The 20,907-nt window shown below is 34.2% G+C and overlaps 1 long non-coding RNA gene across 2 annotated transcripts in view; it reads right to left on the bottom strand.

Annotated features, from left to right (window-relative positions):
* The window catches only part of LOC112856045 (uncharacterized), an 89,705-nt gene that overhangs the window by 30,139 nt on the left and 38,659 nt on the right, over positions 1 to 20,907 (bottom strand). For both annotated transcript variants that reach the window (XR_015251860.1, XR_003223072.2), the window contains exon 3: positions 11,394 to 11,497. This is a non-coding gene — a long non-coding RNA (uncharacterized LOC112856045). The remainder of the gene's footprint in view (positions 1 to 11,393; positions 11,498 to 20,907) is intronic.

Here is a 20,907-nt window from a genome sequence, read left to right as displayed (position 1 = left end):
CAGGCATGTAAAAATTAACAAGACATTAAGGGTGTTATGAACATAGAAAGGCTGGGTAACTCTGATACAGTCATCATGGACAGTGGAAGAATATATGGACTAGAAGAATCATAATATGATAGCTGGGTGATATTACAAGTACACTTTCTGTTCCCAGTCAGAACAGTTAAAGTGAGATTCATCACCATGTTTAGGTTTTTCTTCAGCCTTATTGCAGCTAGACAGATGCAGTATAAAATTTAGAGGGATTTAACTTAACAAGGCTTCTAATTTTTTCAACCAGCTAGAGGTAAGTCATGGAGAAATGACAGGAAGTTGAAAATACGTTAAGGGGAGTAATTGTAATGTTCAATCATGTTTTCTAAGAGGGATTGAAAGAAAATGAGAATGTGAGGTAGGTGGAGTCCAGTAAATAATATGTCATAGGATCAGAAGGGTTTAAGGCTCCATTTATATCAAGGGGTTGTATTCATTGCATGAGAAGGAATGGAAATAGGTATGATTATAAATAATTCTAAGGTCTGTGAATGAAGGTAAATAAATATCTTAGGAAGAATGAAGAAAAAATAGTTTTATTGGATGTCAAACTTGACTGAAGTTAGTTCAAGAGAAAGTGGGAGTAGAAAATTGAAAATAGCGAGTAATGGGGCTCCTGGGTGGCTCAGTCAGTTAAATGTCTGACTCTTGATTTCAGCTCAGATCATGATCTCACCATTGATAGATTGAGCCCCGGGTCAGGCTCAGTGTTGGACATATTGCCTGCTTGGTATTCTTTTTCTCATTCTGTTTCTTCCCTGCTTGTGTGTGCTCTCTCTCTCTCTCACTCCCTTAAAAAAAAAAAAAACAAGTAAAAACAACTTTTTTGAAGAAAATATTTATTTATTTACTCTAATGCAAAAGAAAGGCAAGATCATAGAGGGACAAAAAAGTAAAGAATGTAAGAAACTTCTTTCTACCTATTGCCTTCTGCAAAGTAGTTGCACTTAGAATCAGAGTACTTCTTACGGTTATAAAAAATGTGCAATAAATTAAAAGATAAATAACAGGGGCACATGGGTGTCTCAGTCGGTTAAGTGTCTGACTTCGACTCAGGTAATGACCTAACAGTTTGTGAGGGCAAGCCCCGAATCGGGCTCTGTTGCTTACAGCTGACAGCCTGGAGTCTGCTTCAGATTCTGTCTCCCTCTCTTTCTCTGCCCCTCCTCTGCTCGTGCTCTGTCTCTCTCAAGAATAAACATTTAAAAAACAAAAAGATAATATGATTCTTTTGATAATCATATTTGTGGCTATAAAGAAAGGTGGTATTTAGGGTTAGAACATTCCTTTTATATTATTATTAAAATGTTATCATTGTGTATATAATTTAAAACTATTAGAATAATCTAATCTATATAATTCAGATGATGGACAAATATGTATGCTTCACTCATGTAAACATTATTTGTTTATATTTCTACCATGTTTACTTAAGTCTTTCATTTAAGGGCCATTTTTTCTCTACCCAAAAATGTCTGAGTCAATATTTAAAAACAAAAAAATGGGGTGACTGAGTTTAAGATATTTTAATTGCAGTATTAATTTTACTTGACTAATATGATAAATTAGAAATTGAAAAATAGAAAAGTATTACTTGCTTCAATATTCTTTGCATTTGGAAATACATACAGGAATAACGATCGAATAGTAAATTTAACATTTGAGAAATGTTATACTGGTTTCATAGAGCTTTATCTTTAACTGTTTGAAGAATTTCCCATTTCAGAATCAGCAATATCCTTTGCAAAAGTACTAACTGCTCATAAATAAAGTTATTTTACCAAACTACTCGTTTATGCATTTGAAAATATAAGTATTATCTCTATACATAGTGTACTTTAATAAAAACTAAGTAGGGCCGCCTGGGTGGCTCAGTTGGTTGAGCGTCTGACTCTTGATTTCAACTCAGGTCATGATCCCCGGGTTGTGGGATACAGCCCAGTGTCAGTCTCCACACTGAGCTTGTAGCCTGCTTAAAATTTTCTCTCTCCCTCCACCCCTCTCCCCCACTCACGTGTTCTCTCTCTCTCTAAAAAAAAAAAAAGTAAAAATACACACACAAGTAAATCTTCTTTTTTGATTTGCGATATTTTGTTTAATATGGCTGATACATGATGCCACATTAGTTTCAGGTATACAATATAGTGATTCATCAACCATGCATAAGGCAATGCTCACCGCAAGTGGAGCTACCATCTTTCACCACACATCGCTATTACACTACTATTGACTAAATTCCCAATGCCGTACCTTTTTATTCTATGACTTACTTATTCCATAACTGGAAGTCTGTATCTCCCACTCCCCTTTGCCCATTTTGCCCATCCCCCCACATCCCTATCCTCTGGCAACCATCGGGTTGCTGCCTGTGTTTATAAATCTGATTCTGCTGTTCATTTGTTTAGTCGTTTGTTTTATTTTTCCGGATTCCTCATATAAGTGAAATCATATGGTATTTGTCTTTCTCTGATTTATTTCACTTAGCATAATACCTTCTAGGTCCATCTGGTTTGCAGTTTTTAAAAGAACACATATACAATAACTTTTCTTTTCTAAAAGACATCTTTTAATTGAAATCTAAACAACTTCAATTTTTTTCTTCCTTTGGACATGAAATCTTTCACGGAGTTTTAAGCTACTTTTCAGTTTCTATCTTTCTACTTGACTTTTGTGTGCTTTTATTTGTAAAAGGTTTATTTTAATTCACTATATTAAGAATTTCATTTCCAGAGTACTAGAGTAGGTTTATTTTCATTGGTTTAGTGTTCTTTCCAGGTAAATAAGTAGCTTCTAAAATATCAAAAAGATATTTGTATCTCTCATTGAGAAAAAAAAGTTAAGTAGATTAAATTTCATCCTTAATTAGGTAATTGCACTGTAACAATTCTAACATATTAGCAACTGAATCCATAGTATGAACAGAAGAAATTATAAAGTAAAGCATTGAAATATCAGAATTTGTCTTGTTAATAGATGTATTTTTTAAGATTTATAATATAGAAACTGCTGCATGGAATGAGGTAAATAAAATTAAAACAAGCATATAATATAAATAGGAAAAGGCAATAGAATTCAAGTCAGTGTGGAGGAAAACTAGGTGCTAGATTAGTGCAGGGAAAATTTCCTTTTTAGTAGTTTATTTAGTGTACAAATTGAACATAAGATTATGTAAGTAATAAATATTTTTAAAGCACTTCTGCTACAAATATAGACTGTAAGACCTATTGTCTTAATATCATATCTGATTGCAGACATTTCAGCATAGTATTTAATTTAAGAAGCATCTGGAAATATGTTTGAGTCCAAATATCTTCCCCACTCGGAGGATCTGTGATTTCTTTTTTGGGTTAAATCTGATTTTTACAAAGTTTGTGTGGGTAACACAAAGAATTGTTGAATACATTGAATATAATCTGAGTAATAATTCAAGCAGCTGGGAAAAGCATCCAGGGTGGGTCATGGTTTCTAGGGTTTAACATGTGGCTAAGAAGGAGCAATTTTAGATGATCATTATTGAAATTGGACAGATACAGTTTCTGAAGTAGAAACATATGGACACCAGACCCAGAACAGAGTGGTAATTAAGAAGAATACAGAAAGAGAAGAAATATCAAGTTAAAAATAAATCGCTCTAGGGGCGCCCGGGTGGCTCAGTCAGTTAAGCGTCTGACTTGGGCTCAGGTCATGATCTCATAGTCTGTGAGTTTGTGCCCCGCATAGTGCTCTGTGCTGACAGCTCAGAGCGTGGAGCCTGCTTCTGATTCTGTGTCTCCCTCTCTCTCTGCACCTTCCCCCGCTCACACTCTGTCTCTGTCTCTCAAAAATGAATAAATGTAAAAAAAATTTTTTTTAATTAAAAAAAAAATATCGCTCTACTTCACAATTTTGCCCAAGCATACAAGAATATTAACTTCTTGTAAGATAACTTTTTGTTTGTTGGTTTGTTAAATACACTGATCAAGAATGTCTATTTTTGGAACTTTCTAATTTGATCATGACTCTGAATCTAAAAATAGTTTTAAATTGTCAAAATTATAATGCCATATTATTTTAAAAAGCACTTTACAAATTCAGTTGTTGTACCATTGATTATATAAGGATTAAGTATTTAAGTTTTACAATGAGGAGAGCATGTATAAATGACTGACTACAAAAAATTTCAGAAGATTTGTATGTAGAGAAGGTATCAATAATATCTGAAGTATTGAAAAGAAAATGTTCAAATAGGTAATGAGTAGAGGTGACTGCTATTTTACTAAAGACAAAGTCAGGTAATTTCTGTTGTAGTATCCTATTTCGCATGTATTATGGAATTCAGGAAGAATATAATTTATTAATTATTTATTTGAGTCTCCAAGCCTGAGGAAAAGAAATGGAAAGAAATTTGTAACTCTTTGCTTAGGAAAGCCAATATACATGATATTTAAAATTTTGCAGAGTCCTTCAATATGTGTATAATGTTTCACTTACCATAGATACAATAATGAATGCAAATTATTATTTTTTACCACTTTCTAGATCAAGTTGTCAATTAACAACTGACAAAATTTCATCTAATAGAATATTAGAATTGAAAGTACTAGATAGCTTTCATAGTGCTATATTCTTACAGAATTTTAATGCTAAGACTGGCATATAAAATTTATTAAAGCAAATTCCCATAGATAAAAGAAGAAAGATCGGGAGATTTCAATAAAGCTTATTTTATAATATATTTAATATTTTAATGTGTATTGTCCCAAAGATGGAAGGTTGCATAATTATTTTTCCTTAATGCATTTTACCATGGAATTCTTGTCTGACAGGTTTCTGGGGGAACTTATGAATTCTTTTAATCCTCCCAAAGTCTGAGGTTTTTTATGCACTATTTTATATGAAAATTACTTTTTATATATTCTTATCACAGCTTTGATTCCAATTCCAGCAAGGGAGACCATGAAAAAAATATTTGTAAAGGAGGTGATTGCAACTAGCTAGAGAAAGGAGATAGAAAATGGAAAACTGGGTAGGACTAGAAATTTCTGCAGTGAAGCCCTGGAAAGGTAAAGGAAATTAGGGAGAAAGAATTGGGGTTTTTGAGTTGCATTCCTATCTCTTTTGATTTGGGTGTTGATGTTTAGACAAGAGGCAGCTATATGATATAGTCATATTCTGAGGTATTGCAACAAAAATTTACTACTTAAAATGTTATTGATAGAAATAAGCAGTTTATTAAAACATATACATCAGCAAGTGAGAATTTTCCTCAGGTTGATTAGTAATGACAGTAAATCACACTTCCACACTAAACTATTTTTGTACTCTGGGGACCATGTGAATAAATACACCCACTACCGTTCAGTGGGCTTCACAAAAGCAGTGGCTCTGAATATAGAACATATATGTAAAAGGAAAAAATCAATGGATAAATTAGTGAGAAAGAAAAATATATTTTCAAGCTTATCTTTAAAAATACATTTACTAATTATAAGAAAACACTAGACAAGCCAAAACGGAGGGATGGTCTACAAAAGATACTATCTTTTTAAAAAATGTCAGTCATGGTGAATGAGGAAGCTAGAACTGTCAAAGATTAGAAAAGATCTAAGAGATATGATTATACGCAACATGTTAACATGAATTGTGTCCTAGAACAGAAAAAGAATGCCCATTGGAAAATCAAAGTCTGTAGTTTGGTTAGTGCTGTATCAAAGTTAGCATTTTTGTTTTGATAAATATGCCATAGTTATGTAACATTTTTAAAAAATATTTATTTATTTTTGAGAGAGAGAGAAACAGAGCATGAGAGAGGGAGGGGCAGAGAGAGAGGGGGACACAGAATCCAAAGAAGGTTCCAGGCTCCAAGCTGTGAGCACAGAGCTCGGCACAGGGCTCAAACTCATGAACTGTGAGATCATGACCCAAGCCAAAGTTGGACGCTTAACCAACTGAGCCACCCAGGCGCCCTGGTTAAGAGTAGGGGAAGCTGATGGAAGGCTATACGGGAATTCTCAGTATTATATATACAAGTCATCTGTAAATCTAAAATATTTCAAAATAAAATTTAAAAAGTACATCAAAACAATGCATAAAAGTATTTCAAGGAAAGAAGCAATGTTACATATGAAATATTTACAAAATACTATTTTAAATGTTTTAAATATGTGCTTTATGATTAGTATATGGCTTTGATGTTTTCTTCTTATGAAAATCCAAAATTATTTGGGGCTGTCATAAATTCATATAAATCTAAGTTTATTATTCTTTTTTCCTCTAAGGTGTGTGTTCATCAGCTATGACTTATATTACCATATAATATTGATTGGAAAAATAGTGACTCTAATGAAGATATGATATTATGTAAAAACTTAATATTCTACATTTTTATACCTTTTTTTTACATTAGAACCTTTAGCATATTGCTGACAATAATTTTTTTAAAAAATTTTGTTATGTTTATTTTATTACTTATTTTTGAAAGAGACAGAGTGTGAGTGGGGGAGGAGCTGAGAGAGAGGAAAACACAGAATCTGAAGCAGGCTCCAGGCTCTCAGCTGTAAGAACAGAGTCCGATGTGGGGCTTGAACTCATGAACCCTGAGATCATGACCTGAGCTGAAGTTGGACACTCAACCAACTGGCCACCCAGGCACCCCTTACTGATAAATTTTAATTCTGTCTGATAGTTCCTACATCTGTGATTCTGATTATTGCTTTGTCCTTTACATTATTTTTCTTATCTTTTTGTATGTCTCATAATTTTTGTTGAAATTGAGTAGTATTGCATTGCTATATGTTACTCAGCTCTCCTTAGAATGCTGTGACAGTCTGGGCAGTGGTGGAGGGAGAGGTAGGGGATAGAGGCTAAGTGGGATTCTTTTTTTTTTTCCTCAGCAAACCTCACTCTAAAGCAGGTACTGTGATCCTGGGTTTTGATGCTCTGGCCTTCCTAGTGCTCCTGTGACTCCCTACTATAGCTCTGAACCAAATATGTATATTCATGCCACTCCCCCTTTCCATTGCAGAGATCAGAAATGCTACTTTGATTCATAGATATCTCTTCCAAATCCTCAGACATCCCCTGAAACAGAGCAACCTCAAATACCCCTCTCACCTTTCTCAACTTCCTTCTGTTTTCCCTGGGATATTAGCCAGAGAACCCCTTTTTATGCTACACATAGACATTTCTTCAGTTAAAATCATTTTTCTAGAAATTTTTATTTTCTTCTGTCTTTACTAAAGTAGAAGTCCTTGAAAATAGATAAATAAATGGATCTGTAAAAAAAGAAAAATGATGTAGGACCCATATGATATGGCTTACAATGCTGAATATGACAAAAACAAACACATAGATAATACATTCATGTACTTATTGCCATGGTGGGGTTTGCTTTGCCAGAATGAAATAAATGTACCTTAATAATAGTATAGTACTTAAAGCAAAAGAGATGATATTCCTATTTTGTAGGTGTGTGACCGTGTGTGTGTGTGTGTGTGTGTTTGGTGTGTGTGTTTTTTACACCTGACAAAAATTGCTTGTGGTTCTGTGGTCAGTTTTGGATTGCTTACATTAATAAGGACTAAAGAAAAACTACTTTGAATGTATTTGTTGATAAATAATAGAGAAAGACTGGAATGATAGAATGGAGACACTAGTGAAAAACATATAACAAAATATAATAACTAAATTTTATAACTCTTGAAGGTTGTCTGTAAGCTACAGATTTTGGCTGAGGTTATTACACTTACCAAGCTTCCGTTGCACAGAATATGGCCTTTGATAATATAAATTTTAAAAATTGTGCAAATTCCAACTAATTTATATGATGTTGAAGGTTGAGCTGGAGGACAATAGGCATAGATTTGATAGATTCCGTAAGAGAGATATACAAAGGAAACAATTTTTCTTTCAAAAATGAATAAATAACTGTAATATTTTTGTAAGTTTTTTTATTTATTTTTGAGAGAGAGAAACCATGAGCAGGGAAGGGGCAGAGAGAGAGAGAGGAGAGAGAATCCCCGATGTGGGGCTCAATCCCATGAACCACGAGATCATGACCGGAGCCAAAATCGAGTCAGACGCTTAACCGACCCAGCCACCTAGGCACCCAAATAGCTTTAACATTTTAATTAATGTATACATCTTTCTGTGTTCTTACTCATGTAGATTATAACTAGGACAAATGTAGATCATACAGTCATTTATTTTTTTTTTTTTAATTTTTTTTTTTTAATGTTTATTTATTTTTGAGACAGAGAGAGACAGAGCATGAACGGGGGAGGGGCAGAGAGAGAGGAAGACACAGAATCGGAAACAGGCTCCAGGCTCTGAGCCATCAGCCCAGAGCCTGACGCGGGGCTCGAACTCACGGACCGCGAGACCGTGACCTGAGCTGAAGTCGGAGGTTTAACCGACTGCGCCACCCAGGCGCCCCAGTCATTTATTGTTTTTAATGAAAGACTGTTTTCTTTTTTTTTTTTTTTTTTTTTCAACATTTTAATTTATTTTTGGGACAGAGAGAGACAGAGCATGAACGGGGGAGGGGCAGAGAGAGAGGGAGACACAGAATCGGAAGCAGGCTCCAGGCTCTGAGCCATCAGCCCAGAGCCCGACGCGGGGCTCGAACTCACGGACCGCGAGATCGTGACCTGGCTGAAGTCGGACGCTTAACCAACTGCGCCACCCAGGCGCCCCTGAAAGACTGTTTTCTAGTCCTCATTTAAATAGTATTAGCAGAGTAAATGGATTTTTATAATCAGTTATTTTATTAGTTTATAAATTCTAATAGAAAATAAAATTTAAAATATTTACGACCTTTATTGATATCTATTATTTTTTCATTTATTTATTTAATGTCTTTATTTAAATGTCTTGTTAGTCTATCTAAGTACCTTGGAGCTTATAAACATAAAGTCCTCATCCTGTGAGTGTCAGAATTCAGTGCAAGCACTGTCATAACATCATTGTAGGTCCTAGAGTATAGGGGAAAGGAAGGAAAATACTATAGAAGCAAAATGAGGGAGTCTCATCATTTACATCATGCAGTTAGTTGAGGATTTGCTGAGGAAGGTATATTTTGATCTGGGTCTTCAAGGATGAGAAAAAAAATGCCAAAGTATTGGGTAGAGCCTCTAGGCAATGGTAAGAGCAGTAGCTTTGAGGCACTAAACTGTATGATTTAGTTGGGAAGTGATAAGAGGCTCACCAAGTTCAAGCTATAGGAACAGGAGAGAGAAAGTTAAATCACATGTTCCAGAGACTTACATATTATTATAAAGGATAAAACTTAGCTTGAGTTGAAGTGTATGGGAATCTTCATGTATTTATCTGGGAGCAGATTTTTTGTTTTGGGAAAATAATCCTAAAAGCAGCATAAAGCATATTATGATATAGGAAAAGAATAATGGTGACCATATACTTCCAAAAATAAAATATTTCTCCAGAGATAGATGTCAGTTCAAATACTTAGAGTCACAGGCAAATATATCTGGAATCCTCAGATTACCACCTTTGTCCACATTAATGGGTAAGAAATATAAATGTCTAGTCCCAGAGTACTGAGTTGGTAATATATCAATGTAAATATTACATAAAACCTTACATGATTATTTCCTTAGCCATCTTAGATGAACTCTTTGCAGTAAACAGATGGCTTATGACTGAAAACATCTTCTAATTCCTATCATCTATAAGGAGTTAAGCCATTTAATATCTAACATTGTGTATCACCAAAAACCATTTAAAAATTTACTTTTGTTATACTGGTATTGATGGTAGAGTTAATTGTCTTTCATTTCATTTTTTTTTTTTAATATTTATGCTTCTAACATAGTCTGGGCACTGTGCTATTGCTAACAAGTGTTTAGTATAAAAATAAAGTGTTTTTTTTTAACTTAAGGAGTTCAGAAAGTAATAGCTGACATACAAGAATAAACAGGAAATTACAATACTGTGAAAAATGCCTCATCAGGAATAAGAAGTCATATGTCATTCTAATAGTAATTTGTGGCACTTTTAAACTATCTTTTCAATTTTCATTTCTCTTTAAACCAGTCTATTATTAAAAGTAGCTATATAATTACAAATAATTTTATATTCCCTGAAAATATGTGCTTTGATCTATTGAAATGTGACTTTCTTTAGCATTCAAAATATGTCATTGATTTAGAAACAGTAAGAATAATGAACATTTATTTAATGTTACCATGGAAAAACAATATTAAAACAGTAGGGCACAAGTAATTATCCATGGACAAGGGCAGGCATGCACAGAAAACACTGATTCTCTGAATGTGAAGGAAATAATACAGGGATATAAAATATGTAAGATATTGATTGAAATATGACCACTGGGCAAATCTAAATTCTTTTGAGTAAGATATGTGGGAAACTTAAAGTAATGAGTATATCAGTTCCTGCTATTAACTGATCTTTATTTAGCCAAGAAAACTGTTAATAAAATCAAATTCTGAAGTAATTTGCTACAAAAAAAATCACTTCAGAGAATAAATAGTAAAAAGAATATCCTATTGAGAATATTGAATCCTGCTGCTGCTTTGTACATGGGCACATTAAAAAAAAAAGTTTTGAAAAACAATGAACAGTGCTTGTCAAATGATTGCTTACATTTTAATTCGCTATCTAGTACTTTGTTTACAGTATGTGAAATGGCAGGTTCCAAAGCTGCTTTTCAAAATGTGCCTAATGATCTGTGAGAACACAAATTTATCTATTGTAACAAGCTGTGCAGCTCTGTGTGATAGCTAGAGGCAGGAGTGATCTTCTGATAATCTATTTACTGACAGACCAAAATATGTCTTTGAGGAAAACTGCCATTATTTCCTTTATTTCCTTCACAGATGAAGTCAAAGATCCTTGAAGCAGAAACTGTATCAGAAGAAGCTATACATGAACCCAATTCAAAGCAAGTAGACAAATACAATTGTAGAAAGCAAACATTGGCATTAGGAGACAATTACTTAGTTTCCCTAACCTTTTTCTTGTGGCGTTTGAAATTACAAATAGATTGGGGCAATATGTGTGCATGTCATCCAATTAAAAATAAAGATATATGCCTTAGGTAATAACATGGCTCATTTCAGAAAGAGACTTTCAAAAAGGGTAAAATAGAACTGAAGCAAAATAACTTATAGGGAAGAGAGAAGGAACATGGATTCCATGGCTAAATGAAAAAACACTAAACAAACAAACAAATAAGCCAAATATAAATGAACAAAAAACCTGCCGAAGGAAGTCAAGACAAAGAAAAGGTAAAGTGATCCTAGGAACATGACAGACTACTAACTTTTGGTTATAGACATTAAACAGAAACTCAAATATGCAAAATAACAAAGCTGAATGAAACATGAACTTCTTACAGATCCTGGATTCTGGAAACCCATTCATTCCTGCAACTCCATACCCTGATGGTATTGACTTGGTTAGAAGTGGTAGAGAAGAGAGATTTACCATCATCATATACCTAAAAGGATGTTTAAATAATTTTCATAATCAAAGCATTGAACTAAGAAACACCCATGTAATTAAAAACAAAAAAAGGAATGAGGAAAACAGGCTTTTAATTCTCTACCCCTATGAGTGGAACAAAGATAGACTAATACCCTAAATGTCCCACAGGCTCAGTCGGGAGTACTATCCCAGAGGTGACCCTTCCTGTATCCCACTCAGTGGTTAGGATGGCAACTGTTTCCTCTACCTGGATAGAAATCAGCATACAGTGAATAAAGCTAGTCAATTTTCGTCCAACCTTCAAAACAAATTCCTAAGGAAACAACTGGAAATATAGACTACAATGCCAAATATAAGAAATTATTTCAGACTTTAATTTGGTATATTAATGTATCAGACAAATTTTGAAAATGAGTAATAATTTATACTAAACATATGTTTTCATTTAAATACTCCACTTGCTTGTTTGCTATTTATAAAAGTACAAGAAACTGTATAATGCGCTTGATTAAAAAAAAAAAGTACAGTGTAAATCACAATAAATGAGTTCCCTAAGGCTAAAAGAATGTTTCAACACAAAATATTCAGCATGGAAATATTGCTTCTGGCAGACATGATGAAGCAAAAGCATGTTTTAAACTAGATTTAATAATCTGCTTACGAAATTCGTTACATGGTACACATGGCATTTTCCCATTTTGCTCAATGTGGATATATTAAATAAAGTCTTCTAATTTTATTCCCTGTTTAATAATATTTCTTTTTTGCTAATAAGAACTGTCATATTGAACTATGTTTTTCTCCTAGAATTTTTCTCAATAATGTAGCTTTGGATACACTTACTAAAAATTACTTGGTATATTTTATAATAATCTTGCTTTTATTGAAGAAATTATTTCCACTATTCTTTTTCTTCAGTTGCATCATAAGACTGTTTATATTACAATTATAATACATGAGACTTGATGGTAATAATTTTTCAGCCACACTTTGTTGCCTCCTAATAACTAAAGAGAATATAATCTTTTAGTTTTTAAGTTATATTCCAACAGTGAATAGAGGTGTGGAAGTGGGGGATAGAGAATTACTGAGTTTGGTGAGGGGGGCAAGAAAGAGTTTCTGGAACATGTAACATCTCCAGTGGATGTCAAGATGGGTAAAGAATGAGTCTCATGACAGTCCTCAATATCTCTTTGGAAGTTTATAGCCAAACATCAGTTACCTTTGAGTAAATTCTTGCTTGTGTTCATGTGACCTAATTCTATCCAAACTTCATTTCTGAAGCATGCTCTCTAGGAAAAATGTTGCACCCAGGTAAACTTAAAGGGACAAAATAAAACATATGGAGAAAAATCATTCCACCCATCCTCTTTCCTCATGCTGCCCATTTCCTTGCACAGTTCTTTTATTATATCACAGGCCAAGTTTAAGGTATAGTAAAACCTTGGTTTGTGAGCATAATTTGTTCCAGAAGCATGCTTGCAATACAAAGCACTTGTATATCAAAGTGAATTTCAAGAACCATTGGCTCAGTTGTGATCATGTGACATTCGGCATCAGGTACCACTCATAATACAAGACATTGGCTCTTTATCAAGTTAAGATTTATTAGAAATGTCTTGTGGAACACTCGCAGAGCAAGTTACTCTCAATTCAAGGTTTTACAATATGATATACAGCATAACACTTCAAATGTTACTGCAGCTTTTCATGTGTGATACAAATGGGTGAGAAGAGGCCTCTCTTACACATTTCATGCATGTTTTGATTTATCCAAGGACATAAATACTTAACCGAGAGCAGATTGCATGCAGTCTATTCTAGCAAAGTTTTCCTTGAGTCCTAGGTCGGTGATGTGCACCAATCTGCAAATTAACCTGTCCTAGGGTAGTTACACAAGTTCTAGAAAAGCTCTGTTCTTTCAGGGTGACAATCCTTTTATATTCACTGTTTAACCTGTCAATGAGGAAGAACTTTCAGGAGCATACTGTGTGCTTCCTGATAATGAAACAAGTTTACCTGTTTTGACTATCACAAGCAACAACCACACATCACTTAAGTAACAAAGAGGCATCTAAGCTCAGGTGTTCCTTAATGTTTCTTACTCCAGGTGTTCTGTTGGGGTTATTACTGAGGATGAAGAGATTATCCAGTGCTTGGCTAGGTAAAATGAACACGGAATTTGCTGGTGGGCTGCAGCTGACCTTGTGAGGGGTGTGGGTCTCTTAAAATGCAGAAGACCTGCGTAACAGCCCTGACTGCTGAATGCCCAGGCAGGCCCTCCCAGGTGTTTCTGAAGTCCTTGGGGGAATTCTGTTATCTATACATTGTACACGAAGTTTAGCAAAACAGTAAGACACAGAGACCCTTGCTGTATATCTCTGATTTGATTAGTCTCTTGTGATTGTTCACCTTTAAGTCAAGCACCCTTTGTTTCTGCCTGCCTGAAATGTTATATGCCCTCTGTACACAAGCCAACAGAGATTTGTGGTTGGCTTGTGATTACTGTGGAGTAATCTTTCCTAGGTCTACGCAGGGTTTGCTGGCCATTCCCTGCAGTGTGAGTATCAAAGTGCCATTTAAGTTTAGTACTTTATGGACACTGTTGTGTAGATTTCTTTGTAGTTAAATAATCATCCCTATAAATCCAAGCTTCTCCACTGACTCCTTGTATACGTTTGGTGAATTGTGTCGTTGAATTTGTAAAATGTGTTCCATCCATGGGCAAATTCCCTAGGGACCTTAGTTACACAGAGACCTCACTTTGTTTCTGAATTGAACCACCAAGATCTGTGCTAGGAATGTGTCTTGAGAACTCAAAGCAGAATTACCCCGCAGGGGTTTTATGTCTTTCTAGTCACACAGTCAAGCCAAGCTATGTAAATTGTTATGCAAATATAAGCCATTAATAAGCAAAAAGTGAATCTGGGGATTGCCAACAGAATTGAAGATTTCAAAAAGCACACCATTGTCTTTATCCTGGCCAGGAGCAATCAAAACCAGACATCCAGCCCTCCCCAGTGGTGAAAATAAAGCTTTTTCAGTTTAGGTACAAATCAGTTCAATCCTACACAAGTAAGTATATATTAGTTTATAAGTTGAAATTTCACTAGACATACTTGATACTTTTTAGGAAATCTTAGTGTTCTGTATTACAATCATCAATTTGACAAGGTTACAATTACTATTATAAATGGTTATAAACAATACAATATATATTTTTTTACACTGAGAAAACAAAATGTAGTATTATTTTGTACCTAGAATTTACGTTAGGTCAAAAACAGCTCTTGTTTTCCTCTAAATATTATGAGTTACTAATGTAAAGTTAATAATGGACATAAATAACCAAATTATTTCTATGATAATTGAAAAAGTGCCAAATATAAAATAATTTTGCATTCATAGTTTAAGCATCTTACCCATTTTTCCCATTTTTTAAAAAAAAAATTTTAATGTTTATTTATTTTTGAAGGAGAGACAGAGTGTGAGTGAGGGAGGGGCAGAGAGAAAGGGAGACACAGAATCTGAAGCATGTTCCAGGCTCTGAGCTGTCAGCACAGCTCACAAAGCGTGAGATCATGACCTGAGCCGAAGTGAGACGCTCAACCGACTGAGCCACCCAGGCACCCCATTTTTCCCTAATTTTTTAAATGAAAGATGCCAAACTAGATTTAAGCAAGGTCAAAAATGATTTAATTACCCTGCAATTCGTAGTTTTTTCTTAGCATATTATTTTTGCCTTTCATTCTGAATAGTCAAAACATCCACCATCACATTTTATAGCTAAACTCAAAAATAAGTGAACTAAGGTAAATTGACCACATATGCAATGCCAAATACTCGTTAAACTCAAGTATACATTAAACTCAGCTAGGATCGGAAGTAAAAGTAGAATTTTAGCTACTTCGGTGGAATAAAAGCTGAATTCCTAAAAATACCTGAACCTTGTTATTACTGATGAACAGCTACAAGAAGTAATTGGACCCACTTTTATTTACATGAAAAGCTTTGGAGGTGGGTTCCTTTAAAAGTAAACTGATAAACACTGAAAACTTTGCAGTCTATGCACTTGATTGAAGTTTATCAGAAAGAATGCAGTTGGCACACTTATTAAGTTACCTTGGGTCACCTTCCAAAGCTCTTGGGTTTTTTGTTTTGTTTTTGGTGATAGATGACTTCTTTGGAAAAAAAAAAAAAAAAAAAAAACACCTTACTATTTGAATTGAAATGTTTGAAAAATTGCATATGTCTGGTTAAAGTGATAAGATAATGAAAAAAGTGAATTTTAAATTGAAGTTCTTTACAAAACTAATGTAATTTCCATCAATCTGAGCTATTAGATGCCAACACACAGTATATTTTCTATTTTCTATTAAGAGAATAAACATTTTTGAAAATTCAAAAAATAATTCTCTTTACTTTCAATAACATTTCATTGTCCAATCTCCAAGGAAGTCTTTGAAATGCATAATTGTTTTTTAAAATGATGCTCATTGCCAACCAACTCATTTCCTTTTTATGGAAAGTGAGAGCCCCAAATCTCAGAAGAGTTTTTGAACATTCAAAATGGTTTTCATCCATTGATAGTTCTATTGTTGCTATGTCAATGGAAATGTGTTTCAGGTTTAAACCACAAGCTACATGAATGAGTTAGATGCTAAGTGAGGATTATGGCCTGCTATGATTGTATTTTAACCTAAAAAGAAAAAAAAAAGTCTCCTCTACTTCCAGTGGGGACTGATGTTGGAAAGCAGGAGTTTAAATTCATTATATTACCAGTTTGTTTGCTGATATTCAACACATCTGTTAATCTGTTCTTAAACATTTTCATGTGGTGCAGTTGTAGTGGTTCAGATATTAATTGATTTAATGAATGCTGATGTGTGAAAATGACATTTATATTATTTTAAACAGATTTTCATTTGCTTTCTTTGACATTGAGTTTTATTATCCCCCCAAAAGAAGACAGAATTAAAAAATATTTTTGAAAAGTAAACTAAACCGAGAAACAAAGAGCGTCACTCTTTTACCCCAAGTATCCTCACAAACACCTGTCATTAATTATTTAACCCCTAGAAAGGTACCCTGGAACTGTAAAGGCAAAATCCAAATGTAGTGACTAAAATAGATTTGGAGTCAGTAGGTGCTAATAATAACTTTTGCACTGTGCTCAAAACATTACCCGTTCTTCACAACAGTCCCATTAAAACAGAAAACAAAAAACAATGCAGAACAGTTGCTTTTTTGTCCCCATTTTAAATGTCAATAAACTGACATCTGGAGAAGTTTAGAAATTTTGCCCCATGTTGCACTGTCAATGAATGATGTTTCATTAGTATTCAGACACTTATTTCAGAGATTTTTGTCTCATAGCCTCTAAATTAAAAATACAGAGGAGAGAAGAGCTAGGGTTATTAATAAGACTTTTGTTATATATACTTTCAATAGAATGGTTTAGTTTTAAAATGAAATTTTAATGCTGAAAAATTAGAAATTAACTAATCACTTAATTAAAATGTATCTCTCAACCCAGAACTCTTCCCTGACTTCTGGATTTTGAGGTTGTTTCTCTGAAAATTTAGCACATATAAAATATTACATTGATTTGTCATAAATGTTGCACAGAAAATAAAACTAGTTTAAGTGAAAACGAGTAATAGGAATAGTTTGCCGTTTGAGATAGGATGTTCCTGAAAGACCATCCCATGATGCAACACCTGAGGGTAGTGATGCAGCAAGCTCTATTAAGTATCTAAAAGAGCCTTCCAGAGAGAATAACTAGCAGGCTCAAAGGTCAAGAGTCAAGAACATGCTGGTCATCATTTCTGGACACAGAAAATGCATAGCTTTACAAGACTGAAAACTGAAAGCACATGGGAACAATGTATGATAAGAACATTTGTATAATATTCTCAGTGTAACAAAATGTTTTTGTAGGATTTTGAGCTGAGAAGAAACACAAGGGCTTAAATTTTAAAGGATTATTCCGAGTGATTGTGAAGTAAAGGTTATAGGGGAATAATAATGGAAACAAGATTTATTTCTGGACTCTATTCTTTTCCATTGATCTCTGTGTCTGTTTTTGTGCCATTACCATACTGTTTTGATTACCACAGCCTTGTAGTATATCTTGAAATCTGGAATGATAACTCTAACTTTCTTCTTCTTTCTCAAGATTGCTTTGGCTATCCAGAGTCTTTTGTGGTTCCATACAAATGTGGGTATTATTTATTCTTATTCTGTGAAAAATGCTGTTGGTATTTTTATGAGGATTTCATTGAATCTCTAGATTGCTTTAGGTAGTATGGGCATTTTAACAATGTTAATTCTTCCAATCCATGAGCATAGTGTACCTTTCCATTTGTTTGTGTCATTTTCAGTCTCTTTCATCAGTGTTTTATACTTTTCAGAGTATAAGTCTTTCACCTTTTTGGTTATATTCCTAGGTATTTTATTCTTCTTAGTGCAATTGTAAATGGAATTGTTTTCTTAATTTGTCTTTCTGCTACTTTATTAATTAATGTATAGAAATACTATTGCAACAGTTTATTTCAACTATACTCAAATGAAATTTAAAAAAAGAAAAAAAAAAGTGGAAATGGGAAGGAGAGTATAGATGTTCCTGTAGTGGTCTAATTGGGATATGATGGTGTTTCAGACAATGAATGTAGTGATACGTTATCCAGGATATATTTTGGATGTAAAGCTAAAAGATATTTCTTGATGGTTGAGATGTGGGATGGGTTAAAAAGAAAGGATATAAAGATGATTGTAAGTTTAAAGGTTGAGCAACTTTGACCATTTACTGACATGGGGAAGCTGGCAGGGCAGCAGATGGAAGTGGAGTTTAAAAATAAAAAGGGGCACCTGGGTGTCTCAGTTGGTTAAGCATCTGACTCGTGATTTCAGTCCAGGTCATAATCTCAGGGTTCATGGGACTGAGGCCCACATCAGGCACCCACTGACAGCACTGACAGCAAGGACGCAGCTTGGAATTCTCTCTCTCTCTCTCTCTCTCTCTCTCTCTCTCTCTCTCTCTCAAAATAAGTAAATTAATTAATTAAAAATAAAGACATTGAATTTGGAAATGTTGAGTATTCATTAGACATTCAAATAGAGATGTTAACTAATCAGGTGGACATATATTTCTATAGTTAGAGAAGTTTGGACTTTGATTCAGGATTACAGATGGCATTGAAACCATAAGTATAGATAAAAGCAAGGTAATTATAAAGAAGAGAGGAGGTTATAGCACCCAGCTCTGGAACATTACAAAACTTTGCAATCCAAAGGAAGAAATAAATCCAGCAGAGGATAATGAAGAGCAGAAGACCAGTGAGATAGCAAGAAAATCAGTGGGTTAACTCTGAAGCTAAGGGAAGAAAAGTTTCAAGAAACAGCAGGTAGTATACTATGTCAAATGATGCTCCTAACTCAAGAGAGATTATGACTTAGTGACCTCTGGACTTGGTGCTTAGTTTTGTTTTCAGTGTTGTCAAAAGAATTATGTAAAATGTAAACAAAAACATCAAGAAGAGAGACATTTAATTTCACTCTTTTCAAGGTGCAGATAAAGTCTTCTAAGATATGTGTCAGACCCGTATGTAAGGTTTGATGTGTAAGAGAATATTTGAAACGGGCCTTGGGAGGTAAATTAGATTTTAGCAGATCAGGTTAACTTGGAGGCATAAACAAAGGGACAGGGGATGAACAGTTTGTGTGGAATAGAGTATAGGAGATGGTGGTTGTGACAGTTGTCTACAAAGACAGCCACCAATAATTCCTTCCTTCTCTATATGCACATGCTGCACCTCCAATTGAGAGATGCATCTATTACCCTTCTCCATGAATTCCTTTCAAATAGAATCTCTTAGAGGCACTGGGGTGGCTCAGGCAGTTAACCGTCCAACTCTTGACCAGGTCCTGATCTTACGGTTAGTGAGTTTGAGCCCTGCTCTGAGCAGGCTCTGAGCAGACATTGTGGAGCCTGCTTAACATTCTCTCTCCCTCTCTCTCTGCCCCTCCCCACACACACTCTCTAAATAAATAAATAAGCTTAAAAAAAAAAAAAAAAAAAAAAAAAAGAAGTAATAGAATGTCTTAGAACCCTTGGAACCTGAGTCATCATGTATAAAACTTTGACTCCCCAACCCACTATTGTGAGAAGACATGGACATGCCTTGAAAGATGTGAGGTTACAAAGAGGACTAGCCAGTCCCCATACTTTGTAGTCACGCCTTAGCAATAACAACACTTATGACTAAAGGCACATTGGAGCCTACAGTCCCAGCAAAGCCACATTAGATAACACCACAGGAAGAGACAAACCAACTCTGAGGAGGCCTGCTTCGTTCTTGACCCACAGAATTATAAAGAGTAAAATGGTTGGTTTAAAGCTACTCACTTTTAAGTAATTTGTTATATAGAAGGAGGTAATTGATCCAGTATTTGATTCTAAATTAGATTAAAACAGTAATTGAATTATATTATGTGACTACATGAATGAAGTCTAAACTCAAGGTTTATTTCTTACCAAGATGAGCTTGAAGATATTTTTAATGAATAATGAGAGAACTATTCAAGGGAATCATCCAGTACTATATGTCTCTGTTTATAAGTATTGCATTAAAAAACATCATGAAAGTTTTAGAAGACAGAAGGGAAGAGAAATCTCAGTAAAAGACAAAAACAGGGGGTGCCCAATTATTTTAAATTTGTATTAAGTATAATCAGATGTAACTAAGACAATGATATTAAAAAGTAGCGCACAAAAATTTGGATAACTGAGAGTGGAGGATGATCTCTACATAGCTTGTGAAAATGAAACAAATTAAAATTTTTTAGTATCTGTAAAGTGTTTTAGGCTTCCTAGATAAAATAAACTCACCTTATTTTGATCACATACAAGTTTATATTTTCTGTAAATATAAACAGAAAAGCTATTGAAAATGACCACCTACATATATAACACAAAAATGAGACTTTGATGAAAATTTCAATATATACAAAGCAGAGAGTCTTTTTTTTTTTTTTATTTTGTGCAGATTTTATTGAACTAATTATGCTGAATGTCATCCTACAAGTAAACCTCATAGAGGACTTCTCTTATTTTCACTTTTCTTCATACAAAATGGATCTTCTCCAAAACTGAAACAATATTGTTTTCCTACACAGCATGTTGGACTGATACCCATTCTTTGCTTCCTCTAAGTATGTTATTTCCTACAACTGCACTGTTCTAAGGCCAGCAATGTTTATATGTCATGAGGTCATGCATCTTATAGAATAGCAAGATTAAGCATAATCACAACTTAGTCTTTTGTTATTTTTGTATGGAATCCTAATATGCTATCTCAAAAAGGCTTTTTAAAAAATAATGTGGAAACTTACATTAAAGTGATCATCTAACCAGAGGGAAGA

The sequence above is a fragment of the Puma concolor genome, chromosome B3, assembly GCF_028749965.1.
Source record: "Puma concolor isolate L17-30 chromosome B3, mPumCon1.1.hap2, whole genome shotgun sequence".
Taxonomy (NCBI): domain Eukaryota; kingdom Metazoa; phylum Chordata; class Mammalia; order Carnivora; family Felidae; genus Puma; species Puma concolor.
The sequence above is the reverse complement of the archived record's forward strand: the minus strand, read 5'-3'. Positions and strand labels throughout refer to the sequence as shown.